This window comes from Macrobrachium nipponense, chromosome 48 (genome assembly GCF_015104395.2).
Source record: "Macrobrachium nipponense isolate FS-2020 chromosome 48, ASM1510439v2, whole genome shotgun sequence".
Lineage (NCBI taxonomy): Eukaryota > Metazoa > Arthropoda > Malacostraca > Decapoda > Palaemonidae > Macrobrachium > Macrobrachium nipponense.
In genome coordinates, this window is record NC_087223.1 from 11272494 (window position 1) to 11282493 (window position 10000).

General features: G+C 33.8%; 1 pseudogene; it reads right to left on the reverse strand.

Moving 5' to 3' along the window:
* LOC135204936 (neuroligin 4-like) overlaps positions 1 to 10000 on the reverse strand; it is a 15034-nt pseudogene that overhangs the window by 833 nt on the left and 4201 nt on the right.

Genomic DNA, 10000 nt, shown 5'->3' on the forward strand with positions numbered 1-10000 from the left:
GGACAAGTTGATAAATAAATTATAAATAATTCGGGATAATATGATTGTTGATAGGTGAATTATACGGTACCAGTTGGCCATTGTTCAAAGAACAATAGCAGTTTGGGACAAGTTAACAATTTCTTAGGCAATTTCCGATAGGTTCAACAAATGATAACAACTAGATTGTCCATTGTATCCTTTAACACTAGATTTATCAATCATGTTTTCCGAAATGTCAGCATTACTCCAAAGAATGTGACAGAGACAAAGAACAACTCACTACTCTCGAATCTGTACCTCTGTGTCACTACTTGACAAAAAACTGGGGATGAGTGGACCATCGCTCATCGAGTAACTTGGGACGAGTGGTCCATCGCTTGGGGAATAACTTGGCACGAGCTGACCGTCGTTAGGGGAAGTGTACGAAGCCACTGGCTGTTTCAGAGTCGCCACTGTCAGTATATTCTCCGCAGGTTGCTGGTGGGTGACCTCAGGCGACGTTTTGTTTGATGTGACGCCGGCCATATTATCGACGCTGCTTATGTAGTCGGGCGGCCAGTCGTGCTGCGAGTCCTCTTCGAAGGCTGTGGCTAGGTTGCTGCGCATCGTGATAGAGGGTCTTAGAGTCCCGTAATGCCCTGGGTGAAGATCGTCTTGCAAGGGTCGCCGGTCGAATGCAGTTGTACGTCGTTTCCACTCTCGCTGCTAACGTCGTGGTGGGCGCTCTTGGCCAGCCCCCTGCGGTTAGCTTTGTGACGGTAATAGACGGTCGTGAGCACCAGGACGTTGAGGATCAGCAACGAACAGGCTATAGCCACCGTGACGCTGAGAGCAGTCGTGTAGGGGAAGTCCCTCCCCATCTGACTGATCAGATCTAGATCTTCCGCCTCAGTGACTTGGTTCGTGTTGGCCTTAGCTATGATCGTCAAGTTGCTGGGAGTGTCGATCGAAGGAGTAGGGCCTGGAGGAGTACTCGGAGTAGATGGCAATCCATCTGATGAGTTATAAAGCCCAGGGAATTCTGGTAGGGTTTCTGGCTGGAGATGAGGTGGTAGTTTATGGAAAGTGGTCTGGTCCGTAACGTGTCCCGACTTTTTCCAAACCGGGCAGCAACCAGGACCATATGGCCACTTTTCCAGAGCGGTAGTGGTCCAGGACGCGGTTCTGCATCCCTGGAATTGAAGGACACATTCGGAAGACTTTAGTGTTTTGTGAAGGGTGTGACACAATTAGCCTGATATATTCATTGCAAGCGAGAAACGCTACTTGATTAGTACAATTGCAAAACTGGTGGTCGCTGTTTGGACTTTATTGTGTTGTAAAATGGTATGATATGGCTTCAATGATCGAGAGTTTCTTAAAAAAAAAAAAATAAAAATATATGATTTTCAGGCTTCTTTTAACTGGTTTTGAGAAACGAGGAAATATTGGTACTTCTTAAGAATCTTATTATTTATTTGGTTTTAGGATATATATATATATATATATATATATATATATATATATATATATATATATATATATATTATATATATATAATATATAAAAGTATTTGAGCCCTACTGAAAATTTAATATACATCCAAAATCCAATATTAAATGAATAACAATTTATGAAATCTATTGCCACATATCATTACTAATTGATATTATGCATATGCAGATCAACTTCAAGAGATAAAAATTACCCGAACCTACTGGAAGTAAATATACAACCAAATTTATTGACAAAATACTTAATTATGAAATCTACTGTCCCACTTCATCATAATTATCAAAGAACTACTGCACACATACAAATCAAATTTCAAAACGAGAGTATTACCCAATTCAAGATATCTCTGATGGTTTGGATCAAATTCGGGCCAATTTGGACTCTCACTGAATCCAGGGTCCATATCAGCAGAGGATGTGTCCAGTGGATGCCTGTAAATGAAAAACGATATATGTATATATATATATATATATATATATATATATATATATATATATAATATATATATATATATATATATATAATTATATATATATATATAAGAAATAACTCATTAATCCTTTTCGTTCAACAACTTGAGAAAAAATGATTTAATCCTCAAAGGAAAATTTATCTTAGTGGAAACCCTACACTAATTACTCTCATTAAGGAATAGGAGTGTGTAGGGGGAAAGGAGGGGATGTAATGGGCTTGTGGTTAGTGGGATATTAAAAGTCTAATGTCTTCCATAGATCCGTGAAACTTGACACGATATTAAAACGAGGTCGGAATGTCTGTTTGGCATATGTATGTTATCGTGTGTGTATGTATGTATGTATATCTGTATCATATATATATATATATTGTATATATATATATATATATATATATATATATATATATATATATATATATATATATATATATATATATATATATATATATATGTATATGGTTATGTGTGTGTATGTGTGTGTGTGTGTATGATGCACGTGTGAATGTATCAGAATACATGCATACATACATATATGTACATTTTAAAACTAATTAAAATTGATTTCATATTAGTAAAAGAGAGAAAGAAGCGGTCTGCCTGGGTATGTGTATGTATGTAGATTTTTAAAAACTACTAAACCATGTATATGAACAAAAGATACAAAGGAATATGTATGCAAAGTATGTATTTGCTACAATACATTTTTAAAACCACTGAACTATACATATAGAAGAAAGAGAGATTATGTATGAATGTATGTATGCATTTATGTATGTATTCCTTACAATCACTAAATTATGTATATAAAAGACAGAGATAAGAATTGTGGTTGAGCTCATTAAGACGAAATGAATAATGAAACTTATCTGTCAGAGAACTGGACGAACTTATCCTTACCCAAACTTGATGAAATTGCTCCACATATGTATGAAGGACTCGCTGAGGGCGACGTCCGTCTTCGTGAAGTTATAACTCGAGGCCAGGGGTCCTAGGGCCCCCAGAGGACCCCCAAAAATGTAGACCAGCTCGTTCATCAGCATTGGTGTCGTTTTCAAGCTTAAAAAATAGAGGGAATTAGTCTTATGAATTTGAGTGATTTGGGAGGTTTTTTGAAAATAATTTTTCATTTGCACCAATTTTTTAAACGTTTCCAATTTTAATAGCATTAAAAGTTTCTAGGTTATATATTAAATTAAAGAATCTTCTTTGTAAACACAAAGCTGAAAATAGAATTGATTTAATAACTAAATCTCCTTGATTGGGAAAACGAATAACAGCAATTTATAAAACACTAATATCCGTAAATAATGCAGACATAAGTAGAGTTTATAATCTGTATAAATTCTTAAATACTGATTAGCTTATGGCCAATTTCTTTAAGGGAAAATGCATTATAGGAAAACGTTAATGAATGGAAAATTTAATGGTATTGAAGTGAGGAATATGCAAATTTTATGAGTGATTGAAAGCTAAACTTGAAATATGAGATATTCAGAGCTACAATCGAACGTTTCCATACATATTATATATATATATATATATATATATATATATATATATATATATATATATATATATATATATATATATATATATATATATATATATATATATATATATATATAGAGAGAGAGAGAGAGAGAGAGAGAGAGAGAGAGAGAGAGAGAGAGAGAGAGAGAAGAGAGAGAGAAAAAAACTTTTCTCTCTACATTTTGGTGTTTTTATGGGCTCCTTTTATTAGATATATATGTATATATATATATACATCGAGCTACAATGTCCTTTAATACCTAATTTGCTCTACCTCGGAATTAATATATTTTCTTATATGCTTAACAGAAGGGGAATTTTTTTACATGATAATAGATTTGCCTGGTCCCGGGCGCGAACCCTTGGAGCCATTAAAATCCAGGACTTCATGGAAGCATTTTACCTCCCCCACCACCGCAAGAGGCTATACGTTTATGTCGTCTCTCACCCTCAAATATCTTTCGCGCTCAGGTAATTCATTGGTTTGGAGACAACATCAACCCACCTCGACCGCGGTAGCGTTGTAGTGCTTTTGACAGCACGTAGCCATTATATAAGTCAAATCACATTACCGTGATTCATATACATAAATCGAGCTACAATATATGAAAATATATTGATTCCGAGGTAGAGCGAATTAGATATTAAAGGATATTGTAGCTCGATGTATGTATATGGATCACGGTAATGTGATATGACTTATATAATGGCTACGTGCTGTCAAAAGCACTACAACGCTACGGGGGTCGAGGTGGGTTGATGTTGTCTCCAAACCAACGAATTACCTGAGCGCGAAAGGTATTTGAGGGTGAGAGACGACATAAACTTATAGCCTCTAGCGATGGTGGGGTAGGTAAAAGCTTCCACTGACGTCCTGGATTTAAATGGCTCCTTGGGTTCGCACCCGGGACCAGACAAATCTATTATCGTGTAAAAAAATATCCTTTCGGTTAAGCATATATGAAAATATATTAATTCCGAGGTAGAGTAAATTAGATATTAAAGGACATTGTAGCTCAATGTATGGATATGAATCACGGTAATGTGATATGACTTATATACTTATATATATATATATATATATATATATATATATATATATATATATATATATATGATATATATATATATATATATATATATATATATATATATATATATATATATATATATATATATATATATATATATATATATATATAATATATATATATATTATATATATATATATATGTATATATATATATATATATATATATATATATATATATATATATATATATATATATAATATATATATATATATAATATATATATATATATATATATATATATATATATATATATATATATATATATATATATATATATATATATATATATATATATCTTACGTACATCTATTACTTGATCCTCAGTTCTCTGCTCCAACACATAAAAATAAGAAGATCGTGAATCAGTGTGGAGCTGCTTGGCTAAATTCGCCATGGGAGACACGACGTTTGCATCGTGAATGGCTTGACCGGTTAAGTCCCTGACGATGATTGGCTGTTGGACTGACTTCGACCAATCAGTGTACTCGGCTGTGATTGCCAGCATTATCTCCTGTTGAGAAGAGCAAGGGGAAGTGAAAGTGGGAAATACAAAGTGGTATTTACATGTAAAATGTTGAATATTTTATTGCCAACCTGTAATCATATACCTAAAATTTTCAGTAGTGTTTCAATAAGGAAATGCACATAAATAATAATAATAATGATAATAATAACAATAATAATAATAATAATAATAATAATAATAATAATAATAATAATAATAATGTCAAACATAGGCACACACAACAAATTATTATTATAACGAACTATATCTAAGGAAATTCTCAGAAGAAACAGAAAGAGAGAGAGAGAGAGAGTTGTATGTTTATGTTTATAACATCCAATGTACAGCTTGCCTGAAACAGTGAATTACAGGGGCTCTTACAGTACAGCCCTTAATTTTTGATACAGAGAGAGAGAGAGAGAGAGAGAGAGAGAGAGAGAGAGAGAGAGAGAGAAGTTTAGAACGAACAAGCCCTTTAGAATTACCAACCTGCAAGTGGTATCTATAATTATTCACAACGAAGGATCTTAGGATCTCCTCCCTATGGTCAGTGTCAAATCCTTGTTGGACCTCCTGTTCGCTTAGGATGTCTAGTAAGTTAACAGCTGTCACTCCCAGAAGGAGGTCGACTGGAGTCCTGCCTTCCTTCCCTGCGGTGTCAGGATGAAGGGGGAAAAGGAGTGGAGCTAGGAATTAATTATTGTATTAGCAGTAGAAATTTTTAGTGTTGAATATGCCGAGTGTTGCTGTTTAAAATTAGAGGGAAACATTATATGACCTTTTAGTACGAGAGTAAAGGATTTGGTTAGACGTCTGTCTGCCTGTATGCATATATGTAACTATGTAAGTATGTATGCAGTGTGTATATTTGTATGTATGTAACATAAGGTCTCATAAACCCCTATAACTTATATCATTCTCACACAACACAATTGCAACCATAAACTCTTCATTTAAACAGGAATTTCACCAATGCAAATTTATTCACAATCAAAATAGTGACACCAAACTCACCCATTTTGCTTTGGTGATTTTTCCAGTCCGGTTTGATAGTGACTCCGTCAATGCTGGGACCAATAGCCAGCTGGAACTTGGAATTGGTGTCGAGTTGGACCTTTGAAAATAGGAAGTTATCAATGTCATCATAAATGGGACCTATAGTAAAAGTAAATATTATACACATACACAAATACACACACATAATATATATATATATATATATATATATATATATATATATATATATATATATATATATATATATATATATATATATATATATATATATATATATATATATATATATATATATATATATATATATATATATATATATATATATATATATATATATAGTCTCCAGTCAGCAATATAACAGTATTTTAGATGGTTCCATGATAAATCTCTGTCTCTTACCTTGGATGATTGATGGTTCAGTTCTCTCTCTCTCTTAGTTCTTTTGCATTGTTTTTAAATCTTTAACTTTCAGCTTTTACAGTACTTTAATTTCATAATATTTATAGTTTACTATGAATTCATTTTATAATGTAATCATTTTTATTATCACAGGCTAATGATGCACCAAATCTCAAAGACTTATCAGAAGGCCTCACCTGCAGAATCTTCTCCACAGGTCTCTCCCGGAGGCACTGAAGGAGGTTCTCGTACTGACGAAACAGGTCCTTGGGAACTGGGCAGTTCAGTTGGGTGGCCACTTCCAGGGCGTACCTGACAGGCTCGTGAACCGACGCCCACGGGCTGAGGGCGGAGCCTGACATCAGGATGGCTCGCTTGAACAGACCTGCTCCTGGTGAAGGTACAAGGTACGAGGGGCGTGAGTGGAATGGGGCTATGAAACTATAGTCTTCCTTTATCTAAGAAGTGTATTTTTTTTCTGTATGTGGTTTAGGTTTTGTTTTGGGTTAGTATTTGTTATAGAAGTACGTGTATAGTATATAGCGAGATAGAGAGAGATTAAACACACGCACACATATACATACATACATACATACATGCATACATACATATATATATATATATTATATATATATATATATATATATATATATCATATATAGTAATATATATGTGTGTATGTATGTATGTATCTACCTAGCAAAAATAAATAAAATGAAGCTGATGTCCCCACACAACCCAAAACAGACCTCAGACATAAAACAAAAAAGAACCACATCTCATTACGTATAATTGAAATCTGATGACAAGAGGAGCAAGACATATACAAATTGTTACTGGATCCAATTCCAAGCCAATAAATCAATTAATAAAAAAAGATTAATTGTTAATGAATTCCTGATATTGACTTCAGATTCGGATGATTCATCTCACTGAAGTTACAGAAACTCTGGCAAGCCAAGTTAGGGGAAGTGTAACTTCAGCTTGCAATTTGAATTCATAAATGTTACCAGATATTGGAGTGTGTTTGTAATGATACGTTTTGAGGAAATCTTATTGGTAAAAGGATGTAATCAGTTTTAGTATATAAATGAATGTTACCTTGCAATAATAATAATATTAATAATAATAACAATTTCTTGTCCTCTTTCACTGGTGTGAATTTACATATCATAATTCTCCCCAAAAAAGCAATAATAATAATAATAATAATAATAATAATAATAATAATAATAATAATAATAATAATAATAATAATAATAATGAAGAAGAAGAAGAAGAAGAAGAAGAAGAAGAAGAAGAAGAGAAAGAGAGGGAAAAAATGGATAAGTATCATGACCTGAAAATAGAAATAAGAAGGATATGGGATATGCCAGTGGAAATTGTACCCATAATCATAGGACCACTAGGCACGATCCCAAGATCCCTGAAAAGGAATCTAGAAAAAACTAGAGGCGGAAGTAGCTCCAGGACTCATGCAGAAGAGTGTGATCCTAGAAAAGGCGCACATAGTAAGAAGAGTGATGGACTCCTAATGAGCAGGATGCAACCCGGAACTCCACACTATAAATGCCACCCCTACTTGATGATTCATGGGCCTCTGTAACACGGTTTTTTTCGCAAATAAATTTTTATCTATGCATTTCATAAATATAACGCTTATTCAGAATGCATATCTTATATCAAAAACACATAAATTTTGAGTGTCATTCTGCACTACGTAGGTTGAATAAATTTGGTACTTATAATGTAAAAGTGACCTTTTTTGAAGACGGGCCAACTTACTCAGAGAAAAGGTTTCGAACGCACTCGTTACGCAACTTATGACATCATTTCTTCCCTCTTTCTCGATGGATGATTGGCTATACGTAACGAAGGCTAAACCTCTGGCAACAATGACATACAAATTTAAATATAAGCAAAGCAGTACACCTTTATGAATTCTGGAACCTCTCCACTGATAATTGTCATAATGAACAAACCAACAAAATATGTTAATAAATACAAAAGCACTTTGATTATTAGTCTAACTCCCAAAATAAGTTTCCAAAGAAATTAAAGTCTACTTTATAGGTCACAATCAGATTGACAAGATGTAGGGAATAGTTGGTAATTACCAAAAACATAGTAGACAAGCTTGATTTGATAACTGCTATATCCAATGTCAAGCAATTTTTATTTATTGGCTATCTACCTACTTACTGAAAAAAAATAGCCGGTACCGTATTTTGGCTTTAAACCTTCACCAATAATTATCGTCAGAATGGTGACTTCATGAGGCTCCACCCACTTTGGCCTCGTTATAATTCAGGATAACACTGAAGGCTACCATGGGCATTGTTGGATTAGAAAATTTAACTTCTGGCTATAAAAACTAATTTCTCGAGTCGTTGTAAGAAGTGCTAAATGATCCTCAAGGATCCCAGCAGTTGGCCTAAACGTTTAATTCATGTATATTACTGCTATACTGTTGCGGCACTACTGCTACAGTAGTATTACTATGCTAGCACTGATACCCCAACCACATCTTTGTATCGTTCCGCCATTCATAAAGTCTTTGGGTTTCAGAGCCGATGGAATTTCTGTCTGGTGGATGGGCGTTGCAACATTTAGTCAAAAGGCGTTTGTTTACCTTGCTTACGTAATGAATGTTTTTCGACTCTTGGCTCGTAATCATTGGCCATGGCGTCGGCTAGAACATTTTTACTCTATAAAAATTAAAACTATCGGGTTTAGGTTATTGATAATGCTGACAAAATTTGTGTGTGGTTGTAAAATATACATATGTCAACTTTCAGCTACATCCGATGCTTTGAAAAAGAGCAAAGTCCAAAAAACCGTGTTACAGAGACTCTGAATCTCATAGTAGTCGAATTGGAGGACTGTGATAAAACAAGAAAGTTAAGTATATCTTAGTTTTACCAGACCACTGAGCTGATTAACAGCTCTCCTAGGGCTGGCCCGAAGGATTAGATATTTTTTTACGTGGCTAGAAACCTTTGGGTTACCTAGCAACGGGACCTACAGCTTATTGTGGGATCCGAACCACACTATATCGAGAAATGAACTTCTATCACCAGAAATAAATTTCTCTGATTCCGCGTTGGCCGAGCCGGGAATCGAACCCGAGACCACCGGATTGGCAGCCCAGCTCGAAAACCACTCGGCCAGCGAGGAAACTTTGTGATAAAGCAAACAAAATAATAATAATCATAATAATAAAGAATAATAATAATAATAATAATAATAATAATAATAATAATAATAATAATAATAATAATAAATAATAATAGGTTCTCAAACCTTCTCTTTATATACGTTAACAAATAAAAATCCCGAAAAGAAAATGATAATGAAGTTTATTATCATTGTTATTATTATCATCCTATGCAGTATAATTCAAACACTGTAATCTACAAACCATTTCAATTCCTCACATTTTCATTCTGTATTATTATTTACTAATTATTATTATTATTATTATTATTATTATTTATTATTATT